We start from the raw sequence: 13,756 nt of genomic DNA on the forward strand, positions 1-13,756 counted from the left end.
CAGCCCACCTAACGTTTGTCTTTGCAGGGTAACGAGGTCTGCTCCCTGTGGCCTCCAGCCCTGGAGCATTAAATTAAAGATGTAGGCAGTCTGCTGGAAACAAAGTTATCTCAGATGCTTTTCCCTTGGAAATAAGGAGACGCTTCTGGTTTTGTTTTTTAGGTAGCCAGATTGGTGGGTTTGTGCACAGAAGAGGGCCTGGGCTGTGGTTTCTGCCTTCTTCCATTTGCACTCCATTTCCTTTTTTTTTTTTTTAAAGAGCGTAAGAAAAGAGCAAAAAGGAAGAGGCTTTGGGAGAGGATGACAAACAAATTGAAGAGTTCAGGAAAAGTGAAACCATCAAGGGTGTGGCAGCGGTGGGATTCGAACCCACGCCATCGAAATGACTGGAGCCTAAATCCAGCGCCTTAGACCACTCGGCCACGCTACCGCCCGCTCCGACAGTTTCCGCTGCAACTATATTAGTTTAATGACGTGGCGTTTCACGCTCCGTGGCCCCACCCTCTTGGGTTTGCGCATGCCCAATACGCGCCAAGTGTTTCTTGCGCTTGTTAAGGCGTCTTGGTCCGTAGATTCCTTCTGCGTCTTGGAATCACGGTACTTTTTTGATCGGCAGCAAAAACTACGGTCGGAACGCAGCACTAAAAAGGAAAGAAGAGTTCCCAGCTGTTAAACATTAATATGCAGTCCTCACGTGTGTGTGCATTGGATTTGCCGTGTGCGTCGTATACTGTCTGCGGCCACGTGGGGGCGGTACCGCGCTGTCCCTGCCTCCCTTTCGGGGCTGGGGGTCCCACGGGGAACCTTGCTCTGCACAGAACCTGCCTGGGTCCCCATCTTACGGACTCGCCATCCCTACTCCAAGTCAGCTGTGCAAGCCCTGGGTGGCCCCGTGGTTTGGTCCCTGCCACCGCGAGGTGAGAATCACCGGTCCAGGTGAATGTTGTTACAATGAATGTTGTTACGGATTATTAGCATGTTGGGCTCCCTCAAAAGTACTTCTTGTCTGCATAGTAGGAAGGGAGAAACTAAAGTGCAGAGAGGCTAAGTGACTTGTCTCAGATGCCCCAGGACCCAAGATTCCCCTCCCAAGACCCAAGACCCAAGACCCAAGACCCTTCCAAGACCCAAGTTTCCCCTTCTGTGCAGGCTATTTTAGGGTTTTCGGTTTTTAATGCAATGAATACGGAGCAAATATACAATACGTAAGTACATAGCAAATTTCTATCTCCCATCACCCCAAATTAATTGTTAACATTCTGTATATTTGCTTCAAATGTTCTTTAATAAAAAATACACTGAACCCTATATATAGATAAGATTCAAGTCTCTTTTGATACCTCAAGTTCTATTCCCCTTCCTCCTTCCTCAGGAGTCTTAGATCCGTTTAGTCCACTTTTTTCTAATTTTACGTACTCTTAGGCGTATCCATTTCCTTGCATGTTTAAGGAAAATAACAAAAATACAGTATAACAAAGATACGCAGGTGGTGTGGTAAGCTGAAATACCCCCCAAAGATGTCCACATCCAAATCCCCAGAGCCTGTATGTTACTTTATGTGACAAAAGGGACTTTGTTAGTGTAATAAAAGATCTCGAGATGGGGAGATTATTCTGGACTATCCAGGTGGACCCAGTATAATCAAAAGGGTCCTTAGAAGAGAGACACAGGAATCAGAGAAGATTTGAAGACAGAAACAGAGGTCCTCAGTGATACCGCCACAGACCAGGGAATGCACTAGAAGCTATAAAAGATAAGGACGCAGTTTCTCCCCTAGAGCTTACGAAAAGGAACACAAGTGCTTGACACCTTGATTTTCAGCCTTCTGCCTTCCAGAACTATAAGAGGATTGTGTTGTTTTAATCCACTAAATTTGTGGAAAATTGTTACAGCAGTCATTAGAAACCAGTACGGTGGATAAACCAGCCCATGGGGTTGGGAATCACACAGCCTGAGCCTTGACTAGCTGCTCTCCCTGGGCCTGTTATTCATCCCTGTAATGGGGTGATAATAATACCCACCTCACAGGATAGCTGTGAGAATCAGATTCATTCATTCTGCAGATATTCCTTGGGCACCTGCCGCAGGTCAGGCACTCTTCTGGGCACTTGGCTACACTGGAATGAAAGCAGAGGAAGATTGAACGTGGTAATGTATGTCGTGCACTTAAAAGATTTTTATTATTTATTTGACAGAGAGAGAGCATGAGCAGGGGTGAGGAGCAAGGGGAGAGAGAGAAGCAGGTTCCCCCCTGAGGTGGGGAGCTGGATGTGGGACTTGATCCTAGGACCTTGGGTCATGACCTGAGCCAAAGGCAGATGCTTAACCCACTGAGCCACCCAGGTGCACCCTGTGTCATGCACCTGGGATGTGGTAGTGGTGACTCCAGGGACCTAAGCTCTCCTCCCAGTACTGCAGTATGCTCACCACCAGAGTTCTTGCCTGGGTGCTGACCACTTGGTGGTATTATTCCACGTACTTCTCCCTACCCCTGCCTTAAGCAGGTGTTTGAGTCTCTCCCAGGACCATACTGGGCCCTGCTAGAATGTCACCTCCAGATTGTGTCTTGTTCACCCAAGGTTATATCTCCAGGACCTAGAACAGCACTGGCCACAAGACTCCTCCTCATACTGGTGGTTTTGCATGCATCACTCCATCTTGCTACGTGGGCCCAGACAAAGTCAGAGGCAAATGCTTCTTGCTGGAGCTGCCCAACACAAGAGCTCCAAGAACTTTTGTCTGGACGTGGCCAAACTGTGGTCTTTTCTTCTGGAAGATCACCTGCAGCCTCAAGCAGGAAGCTGAGACCTATTTAGGATTCCCCCCATCATGACTCAGCATTCTCCTATAGTTGGGCCATGTGCTGGGAGCAAACTTCCCCCACCCCAACTCTCTCTGATAATTTAATTCAAGTGAACATTAATCCTGCACCTACTAGGCCTGATCAGCCAAAGAGCAGGTCTTCTAGGAGAAGGAGAGCTGCTTCCAGAGCTGCCCAGAACCCTCATGCCAAAAATCCAGTGGGAGCAAGGCCGTGAGCTCATCTGCTCCACTGAGCATTTCTCTCCCGGCCTGTCTGACTTCCCACGGACGTGCTGGCTCAGCTTCTCCGGGGATTGATGTCTTCAAGGGTGCTGTTTGGGAGAGGGCAGCTTCTGTGCAAAGCCAGCCCCAGTCAGGCAAGGGAGGGGAGGCCACCGAAACCAAAGCAACTGGACTGTTTCGTTTTGGGGTTCTGTTTCATTTGGTAAAAGTTTGGGTTTTGAAGTGACATTTAAAAATAACCTTTGCAAAAGTAATACATGTTCCTTGTTGAAACTTGCGCAAAGAAGGAGAAGCACAAATAAGAAAACAAAATCACCTTTAATTTCTCCACCTAGTTAAACTCTGTCAACACTTTAGTAAAGGAAGGTGCTTTTCGTCTGTGTAAATTTGAAATGTAGGGGCACCTGGCTCGTTCAGTCAGTAGAGCGTGCACCTCCGGATCTTGGGGTTGTGGGTTTGAGCCCCACGTTGGGTGCAGATATTACTTAAAAATGAAATTTAAAAAATAAATAAATTGGAAATGTAAGGCATCCCCATTGTAAATTTTTTTTCAAACGTCATATCACATGTATAAAGTGGAAGGGGAATTCTCTCCCTGTCCTTCACAACGGACTCCCACAGCTCACAAACACCCACTGTAAAGAGTAATCTTGAGCTGTCCTTCTGGATCTTTTCCTAGGCAGATGTATGGGCAAACGCCTCACTCTGATCTTGGGATTTGCTTTGCAGAACAAAGGGAGAAATGCACCACCCAAAAGACACAAGTGTGGTCATTTCATAACTTCTGTGAGTCTTTCTATAGCTACACACAGGCCATTTGATGGTTCTGTGATGCGCATCACTTTTTATGCCTTGTAGACCTGGGACCTGAGCCAAGGAGGTGAGCCAAGGAGGACTTCCAAGCTGCTGCTTTAAAGCATCTCACTGTGGTTCCCAAGAGCTTGGGGTGGGGGTGACGAATAGTTGGGAGACAGGACTTTTAGGGCCAAGAAACTACTCTCTATGATACTACACGATGGATACATGTCATTATACATTTATCTAGACTCATGGAACATACCACACCAAGAATGAACCTTAATGGGTGGTAATGTGTCAGTGTGGGTTCATCAGTTGTAACAAATGTACCACTCTGGCGGGGGACACTGATAATGGGGAGGCTGTGCCTGTGCGGGGACAGGGGAGATATGGGACGTCTCTCTACCTTCTGCTCAATTTTGCCATGAACGTGAAATTGCTCTATAACCCCTATGGACACGGCCTCCTGTGGACAGATGGACCTGAGCAGTGAACACCTGAGACCCATTTCCCTTCGGTGGCCTATGTGGCTAGTGTGGTTCCCCATCCCTGTAAGAGCCTGTAGGAAGATTATACCCATCTCCTTGAAGTTGGGAATCAGCACGTGTCGGTGACAGGGCCGGTGCGCGTAAGAGCTGGGGTACTGCTTCTGGTGACCTTTCCTCTGCTGCCACACCGCCAGGCTCTGGGGTGAGATGGAGACTACATGAGTGCTTTTTGGGGGGGCTTAGCAGCTTTAATGTGATATAATTCACAGACCGTACAATATACCCCTCAGAATGTATAATTTCAGTGGCTTTTTTTTTTTTTTTTTAGTATATTCGAAGTTGTGCAACCATCACCACAATTAATTTTAGGTCATTTTCATCACTCCAAAAAAAGAGACCCCATACCCACTAGTAGTCATTCCCCATTCTCCCCAAACTCCCTTCCCAGCCCCAGGCAACCACTAATCCACCTTCTGTCACCATGGATTTCCCCATTCTGGATGTTTCATATAAATGAATTTTTTTTAAGATCTTATTTATTTATATATTTATTTGAGTATGAGAGGGAGTGAGCGTGCGGGTGGAGGAGCAGAGGGAGAGGGACAAGCAGACCACGCAGGTGCCCCTCTTTTGCCCATTTTTAAATTGGGTTCTTTATCTTTTTATGATTGAGTGGTAAGAGCTCTCTATTCTAGCTATGAATCCCTTATCAGATACATGATTCGTGAATATTTTCTCCCATTCTCTGAATTGTCTTTTCACTTTAAAAAAGTATATATATAGTATATATATAGTTGACACAAAATCAAGGGGTCCCTGGGTGGCTCAGCTGGTTAAGCCTCCAATTCTTGATTTCAGGCCAGGTCATGATCTCATGGTCGTGGGATCAAGCCCTGCATCAGACTTGTGCTGGGCATGGAGGCTGCTTGGGATTCTCTCTGCCCCTCCAGCCTGTACTCACACTCATGCTCTTTCTCTTTCTCTCTCTCAAAAAAAAAAAATTTATATATATATATATAGAGAGAGAGAGAGAGAGAGTGTTGACACACAGTCACGATGTCACATTAGTTGCAGGTGTGACTTCTCACTTTCTTGATGATATCTTTTGCGTCTTGTGGGTTATTGAGTCCTGTGGATTACTCTGGTGGGAAAGGGGGAAAAAAATCCCTGTCAGTGGGAAGAGGGATTTTTTAACAGAGGCAGGGATTTTGTCCCTCCGAGCTTGAAGAGATGTTTGTCCATGTGAGAGAGGGAAGGGGAGGTTTTAGGACAGGGGAGCAAGGCTTGGAATTGGAGCGTGCCAATGAATGGTCCCCTGTGAAGGGTTTATTTTTCCTGTTGGATGGTGTAACATCACTAGTATGGGGTAATGTTTTCCCTCATATATTCTTTTCTGTTACCCAAACTCTTCAATAAAGTCTGAACAGCTTAGTGTGATGGTTATAGGAGGAAGTTAAGGACCAGGCAAAAACCAAGAATGATCTGGTCCACATCTCCTTGTTGAGACCACGCAAGGCACCTGTCTTCCTAAAGCTACTGGAAGCGATGCCTACTTTTCCCTCAGGGCTCCACTCAAATGTCATTTCTTCAGAAGAGCCTTCCTGAGCAGGTTTGCCCCGTGGCATCTCTCATTGCCTGCTACGCTTCTCACTCATGGCGCACCTGCAGTTTAAATGGCATGGCATAATGACCATGTGAGAAATTGCTGTTCTTCCATTTCTTATCCCATTAGACAGCTCTCTGAAGGCAGGCCTTTCCCCCCAACTCCTAGCACAATAGTTGGCATGAAATAAGAGCTTAATAAATATTTGCCATAAGAATGAATGTCCAGGGTGCTTGGGTGGCTCAGTTGGTTAAGTGACTGCCTTCAGCTCAGGTCATGATCCTGTAGTCCCAGGATCGAGTCCCGAATTGGGCTCCCCGCTCAGCGGGGAACCTGCTTCTCCCTCTGACCCTCCCCCCTCTCATGCTCTCTCTCTCTATCTCATTCTTTCTCAAATAAATAAATAAAATCTTAAAAAAAAAAAAATGTCCAGAAACCCTAGGCTTAAATCCTACCAGCTCAACAACTCTCTGGAAAAGAGATTCTCTTTTTTTTATGCTTGCTAGAAAAGATCCAGATTAGTATCTCATGGGGCTACTGGGATGGAATATGCTGATTGGCCAGGTCTTATCATGTGTCCACTCTTGGCCCCAGGTCAGTGGGGAGGGCTATTCTCACCAACTGAGAATAGGGTGGGCTGGTTTCCTGAAGACTAATCAAGATCCTCATGCAAAGAAGGGGACTTCTGCTGGGCAGACAAAAATTACAGAGGCTCAGAAGAGTTAAATAACTTGCCCAAGGACACAGAGCTATGAGTGGTTAAGTAATACAGTGAGGTTTTTTTTTTGGTTTGTTTTTTGTTTTTTGTTTGGCATTGGACTTGGACAGATTAGCTCAGAGTCTGTTCCTGCCCAACTTTCCCACAGTCAGAATTTCAGGTGCGATTTTGTCTTGCCAAAAGCCAGAGGAGTTTTCCCAAGATGACTAAAGGAGCCAACACTTCAAACCAAAATATCTACTAGCTCTTGTATTTTCCAAAACTTGTAGCACAGAGGCCAAAGGATAAAACATTGAATAATGGGTTTCAAGGCCATTTCGTTTTTTTTTTTCATTACCCCCACCACCTTATGAGATGCCACCTGTATGTCATCCCCCTCTCCAAGCTGCATAAACTTGAACCTGCTCCCCACAGAGGCCATAGCAGCTGGTCAGTGGAAGGCCTTTGGTCTCTGAGGGGAATCTGTTTGCTGGGCTTCACCTGGGCAAAGACTCAGCATGCCCTCCAGCTCTTAAAATGTAGATACCCTTTGCCAAGAGGAGTCACTTTAGAAATCTTTTGGGCAGGGATGCCTGGATGGCTCAGTTGGAGAAGCCTGACTCTTGATTTTGGGGCCTTGAGTTCAAGCCCCATGTTGGGTGTAGAGATTACTTGAGTAAATAACAATTAAAAAAAAAAGGGGGGGGGGAATCTTTTGGGTAAATCTATCTCTAAGACCCTCAGTTTTATGATCCGTGAAATAGAGCTAATGCAACCTACCTCACAGGGTTGGTGTGAAGATAGAATGAGATAAATCACTCAATAAATATCACTTATTTTTATATTTGAAATAAGAATTGTGAAATTTCTAAAATTTTACTAGAAAAGTATCTGGAAGGATATAATATCAACATGTTCACAGTAGTTATCATTAGTTTTATATCCTTTTCTTTATACCTTTCCATATTTATCCATCCACTGCACAGATATTTATATTAAGCATTTAGCATGTGCCAAGCCCCACGCTGAGAGTTAGGAATACGGTAATGTACTAGAACGGTAAGGAACGTCTAGAGGGGATAGTAAATAATTGCACAAGTAATTTTTAATTGTTATAAGTGCCTAAGTTTTTACAAAGCACAAACCAGAAAAAAAAAAAAAGCAATTTCCGATAAAAATATTTTAAGTTTACGCATGGAGATTTAATGAGATGGATTTCTAATGATTTCGGAAAGGACTTCTCGGATTACCCGCCGGGCGGGCGCCCCCTTCGCGGGTGGGTGCTAGGCCCGCCCGTTGCATTAGGTGGGGACGCGCGTGTGCTCAGCGGGCGGCGAGGCGCGGACTCAGCGCGGAGGCGGAGCTGGAGCCCGGAGACTCTGCCCGCGGCTGCAGGAGCGCTGACGGCCACCGGGGGGCGGCCACGTGAGCGCCGCGCCGTGAGCCCGCCGGACCAGAGCCCCGCCCCTGCCCGCAGGCTCCTGCCCTGGCTCCAGCCCGGATCCGACGCCGGACGCCCCGCGCTGCCGCTGCCCCAGCTCCCCTGACTGTCGCCTGCGCTCCCGCCCCTGGCACGCGTCCCCAGCGCCCCGGGATCGTTCCAGCGGCCCAGCGCGCCCCGGGATCTTGCCGGCGGCCCCCGCGCCCCGAGATCGATCCGACCGCCCTGCGCGGCCCCCGCTGCCTCCCCGGAGCGCCGGCCCGTGCGCCCCGCTCGCTGCTCCCCGGCACTCTCGGGGGGCCCGCCCGCCCTGCACCCTGGAGCACCGGGCCGCGAGCCTCTGCCAACTCCTCTGGATCTTCGCGGCCGTGGGCAGCGGCTGCAGAGCCTGTCCGCCCGAGGGAGGTGAGTGCGGGCGGCTAGTCGCCAGGCGGATGGGGACTGGGATCCGGCGCTGCAGGCCTTGGGCGCCCCGGTGCACCGGCGCCTCGAGCGCGTTGGGTTGGGGCTTGGAAGTGGGGTCGGAGGCGGCGCAGAGTGTGTGTGTGGGGGGGCGCTGCTTCTCTGGTTTCAACTCTTTGGGGCTCAGTGTTTGCTTCTGTAAAAGGGGTGGGGGGAGTCATGCAGATTAACGGCAGTGTCTGTTGGGAAAACACTTGGCACACAGTCGGCTGGGAGAGGAGGTTTGGGGGCCTCCGCCCGGGGCTCCTCGGAACCCGCACAGGGTGCGGGCAGCGCTGCCTTCCTGTCTCCTGCAGGGCCCCTAGTCGCATCCCCTCCCCTGGCCCCGGAACAAGAGGCCTGAATTCCTGGAACCTCTAGGATAGTGTAGACGCGCCCTTGCAGCATTGTTGGCTGCGGGAGGGAGTTTGGGTGTTGGCAGGCTCCGTTGACATGTGCGCCAAGGGCTGGGCATTGATAGGCGAGTGGCGGCGCGGAGGTGGAGGCCTCCGGGGTAAGTCCCGGCCTAGATCTGTCTGTGCAGGGGTGGAGGATTGCGGGGAGCCAGCCCAGCTGCGTCCCTAGTAGGACAGATGGGCCGCATGGGAGGGGGCCGCTACATCTGCTGTGGGGACACTCTGGGAGCCTGACTTGTGGGTCCTCGGCCCTGGGCGCTGCCTGCCTTGGGGCCACAATTTCAGCCAGGAAGTTGAGTGACGTAGTGCAGCTCTCTGATTTTACAGAGGAGGAAACCGAGGCCCAGGGTTGTCTAACAAATGACTAATAACGCAAGGTGCACCAAGCGTGGACGTGCAGAGCAAGCAGGTGGGAGCCGCCGGCCCTGCCGGCTGTGCGGATGTGTGTGGAGCGGGAGGTGCCTGGGGAGGCTTCCTGGAGGAGGTGATGTTTGAGCTGATCTGGAAAGGATGCCAGTGGAGGGAGGGAGGGCTTAGAGATAGCGTATGCACACATTCATTCCTTTGTTCATGCATTAGCTTAACAAATATGATAAAGCTCGATGTGCATTCAGGTGTAACCTAGTTGGGATTGCCATCCCCCCTCCTTTGAGTTCCCTTCTCAAAGAGGGGAATGTGCAGGGGTCCCAAGTTCTTCTGCAGGGGTTGGGGCAGGCAGGAAGTGGGGGCATGACGATCACTTGAAATGGTCTCAGATTACATGGGATTATTTGTGTACATTCTATGATTTACGGTTTCTCTCTTGTGCTTTTGGTGACAGAACACTACCTTTTGACTGATTAAGGATATAGCCCTCATTTTATTATTTATTTATTTGTTATTTTTTAAATATTTATTTGACAGAGAGAGACACAGCGAGAGAGGGAACACAAGCAGGGGGAGTGGGAGAGGGAGAAGCAGGCTTCCCGCCGAGCAGGGAGCCCGATGTGGGGCTTGATCCCAGGACCCTGAGATCATGACCTGAGCCGAAGGCAGGCGCTTAACGACTGAGCCACCCAGACGCCCCGCCCTGATTTTATTTTAAACAGTTTTTAGGGGCGCCTGGGTGGCTCAGTTGGTTAAGCGACTGCCTTCCGCTCAGGTCATGATCCTGGAGTCCCGGGAACGAGTCCCGCATTGGGCTCTCTGCTCAGCAGGGAGTCTGCTTCTCCCTCCCACCCTGCCGCTCTCATGTCTCTCTCTCTCATTCTCTCTTTCAAATAAATAAATAAAATCTTAAAAAAGATAAAATAAACAGTTTTTAATGTATCATGTGGCAGAGATGGCCGTTAGTCACCAATACACTCGTTCTCCTCTTCCTGGGGTATCGCCTGGCTGAATTTCTCGGGCTCCCTTACAGTTTGGTGGCCTACATGACTGCATTTGGGCTGATGGAATGCGAGCAGAAATAGCGTGTGCCCCTCTCAAGCTTGACCCTAAAAACCTCCCTCCCTCTCTCCCCCTCTTCCCACATTTACCAGTGGATTTGGAGGGCTCGGGATGGCCCGAGGCGGGGGCAGAGCTGGGCCCCTGAGAGTGACCATGGAGCAGAGCCCCCCTTTCTGCCTCCCCTGGGAATCCTTGTCTGCTGAAGAGAATGGGGCTCCAGTAAGCTCTTTGGAAGGCCTGGGGCTGTGCATGGGGCTTGTTGGCTGTGGCCTTTCCCTCAGGGGTGATCTGGCTGGGCTCTTCCAACGGGGAGGGTGTCTTTAGGCCTTTTTTCTCACACTGGTCAGATTCCCCCAAAGAAGTCTTGTCCGGTTTTTGGCAGGATTGCCAGTTGCCGGGACACTGAGAACAGTGTGGAAGAAAGCTGAGGGTCAACAGCAGAAACTTGGATTTGTTCAAGCTCCTTCTCTAGGAGGTCACTCTTTCTGGTCTGGTTCTTAGAGCCGAAGCAGAAAAAATTGATGGTCAGAACCACATCCAAAGTAATGCCGGCCAGACTGATAAAAAATAAGTTTTTGTGCTAGAGAGATCAGTTCCACTGACCAAGAAGCTGCAGACTGTTGCCTTAGTAAACTGAAAAAATGAGAATGTTCTAGAAAGTGATTGTGGTGCCCACCATGGATGAAAGCGACTTGGATTTTTTTTTTTTTTTAACGATTTTTATTTATTTGAGAGAGTGAGCGAGCGCATGGGGGCAGAGGGAGAGGGAGAAGCAGACTCCCTGTTGAGCAGGGAGCCCAGTGCAGGGCTCAATCCCAGGACCCTGAGATCATGACCTGAGCCTAAGGCAGATGCTTCACCAAGACTGAGCCACCCAGGTGCCCCGCGGCTTGGATTTTTAAATGTTGGCGGGATTAAACCCTTGTAGCTAAAGCTGATGAGCACAAGCAAGAAGGCTTCAAAGGAAGCAGCGCGTCACTAACACGCTGATAATAAAGTAGGAGATGACAGTCTCTGGGCCCCCAAAGTCCCAGGGCTGGGGACACCCAAAGAAGCATTTTAAATGGCTAGAAAGTCAGAGGGTGGACAGTGTTCAGTTCTTCAGCTATGACATTTTCTACACCTACCAAGGACTGCGCAGGGAGTGCCTGAAAAGCAGGTGGCTCGGCTGCAGAGAATTTCTCTAGGCCACTGGTTCTTGAACTTTACTGCACATCAGAACCACCTGTGAGCTTTTTAAACACAGATTGCTGGGCCCACCTCCAGAGTTTAATTCAGTGGGCCAGGAGTGAGGCCCGAGAATGTGCACATCTAACAAGCTCTCCCAGCTGAGGCCGCTGCTGTTAGTGGTCCTATGACCGGTTTAGCAAGTGGTGGCCGGCTGGATTCAGCCTACATTGGCTTCACACCCAGCTCCCCCACTTTCTAGCCATGTGATTTTGGGCAAGTCACTTAGCCTCTCTGTTCCTCAGTTTTCTTAGGATGAAGCTAATAGTGCCTACCTCGTGGCATTCAGGGGAGGCTTCCTGGAGGAGGAGGCATCTAACCTGAGACCTGAAGGATGAACAGAAGAGTTGGTCAGGGCATGGGTAGGGAGGGCAGGCCAGGCTGTGTGCCAGGTAGACCAGGGAATGGGCTTCATGTCCTCCAGGGAGCTGAGGGGAGCTATGGCATAAGTGCTTTGTAAGTGATACTGAAACGCTGCGAATCTGTTCTGTGCTACGCGTCTCGGGGCAGGATTGCCGCTGAGGGAGAGTTGACCAGGGTGTGGAAAATGGGCTGCCTGGAACCATCAACAGTTACTTCTGCCTGCATTCCACGGGCCCCAATGCGGTCACATGGCTGGATGCACAGGATCCTGGGAAATGTAGTCGGGGGGGGAGGATAAGTCTATGGCGGAGAGCTGTCAATGCCACAGGAGCTTTTTCTGGCCCTTGGCCACCTCTCCTAGCTCTTCTCCACTTTGCTCGCTCTCCTCCACTTTGTTGGATGAGTGCATTTTACAGATGAGGAGACTGGGGTTCAGTGGTTTGCCCAGTGTCACTCAGCTAGTGTGGCGGAGACAGGACTAAAACCCAGATCTGTTGGTCCCCAAAGCCTGTTGGGCCAGATCCTAGTCCTGAGTGCTTTTTGAGGGCCTCCCCGCGATCTAGGCTTTCCCTGAGATCCTCAGGATCTCAGCTGTGTCTCAGGCTACCTAACCCCCAGATGCCTTGTAACTGTAACTGGATAGTCCCTCCATTGCACACCTGCAATGCCCATGATATCAGTAGAAATTGCCAACTTTTCTCTAGTTACTCATTCATGCAACATGCATCTACAGAGAACCTGGTGTGTGCCAGGCATTGTGCTCTTGGCTGGGAGCTGGGAAGGAGGAAGACACGGCCCCTTTTGTTCCAGACGCTCACATGGTCTGGCCACCGAGAGGCTGTATAAACACAGAGTTCCCCTGAGAAGTGAGACATGGTCTGACCTGCCAGGAGTACAGAGTGTCCTGGGTACATGAGAAGGGTGCCCAGCAAATGACTAAAAATGAAAAATCAAGCTCTCTTGTGCATTTTGCGAATTGAAGCTATGATTTCGATATTTTGTGCTTTGCATTTTTCTGATTTTTTTTAAAAACACAATTGCCTCAGAAAAATGTATTTTTCTGATTTTTTCGAACAATAAAATTGCCTTTGCTCTATGACCGTTTTGTATGCACAAAGAACAGTGGAGTGCAGTTTTTATGAGCTTTGGCAGAGCAAATGTTGACTTATCTCCTTGGGTTCAGCTGGGGGTTGCTATTCTCATTGGTGAGTAAGCTAATTGCTTCAGTTCAAGAGAAATACCAGAAATGGTATGCATGGAGGTTTGCTTTTAGGGAGGCGAGAAGGGAGAGTGGGCCAGGGAAGGCTCCTTGCCCTTCCTCCGGAATCATTCGAAAGCGGGGACTCTGGGCACTATTAACATGCTGAGCTGAATAATGAATTCCGTGTTGGGGGGCCTGTCCTGTGCACGATAGGATGTTTAGCAGCATCCTTGGTATCTACTCACTAGATGCCAGGTGTACTCTTGAGAGTTGTGACAACCAAAAATGTCTCCAGACATTTGCCAAGTGTCCCCTGAAGGGCAACATTGTTCTAGACTGTTTCTAGACTACATTTGTTTCCTATTGCTACTCTAACAAATCACCACAAACTTGGTGACTGGAAACAACACAAATTTCTTATCTTACGGTTCTGGAGATCAGAAGTTCAAAAGTCAAGGTGTCAGCAGGGCTGAGTTCCTTCTGGAGACTCTAGGGGAAATCCGTCTCCTTGCCTTTTCCAGCTTCTAGGGGCTGCCTGCATTCCTTGGCTTGTGGCCCCATCTCCAAAGCCAGCTGCATGGCATCTTCACATCTTTCTCTGTGACCCC

At 49.5% G+C, this 13,756-nt stretch overlaps 1 protein-coding gene and 1 non-coding gene across 2 annotated transcripts in view; one reads left to right on the forward strand and one right to left on the reverse strand.

The window, feature by feature from the left end:
* Positions 1-348: 348 nt before the first annotated feature.
* TRNAL-UAG (transfer RNA leucine (anticodon UAG)) lies at positions 349-430 on the reverse strand. The gene has a single exon. It is a non-coding gene; the product is annotated as a tRNA-Leu (tRNA).
* Positions 431-8,103: 7,673 nt separating this feature from the next.
* Positions 8,104-13,756, forward strand: part of EEF2K (eukaryotic elongation factor 2 kinase) — a 62,572-nt gene continuing 56,919 nt past the window's right edge. Inside the window, exon 1 of the mRNA XM_045875130.3 lies at positions 8,104-8,477. The gene's annotated coding sequence lies outside the window, so the exon portion shown is untranslated. The remainder of the gene's footprint in view (positions 8,478-13,756) is intronic.

Source organism: Mirounga angustirostris, unplaced genomic scaffold, assembly GCF_029215605.1.
Source record: "Mirounga angustirostris isolate CCGP_5_RB_7025 unplaced genomic scaffold, mMirAng1.0.hap1 SCAF_5, whole genome shotgun sequence".
Taxonomy (NCBI): domain Eukaryota; kingdom Metazoa; phylum Chordata; class Mammalia; order Carnivora; family Phocidae; genus Mirounga; species Mirounga angustirostris.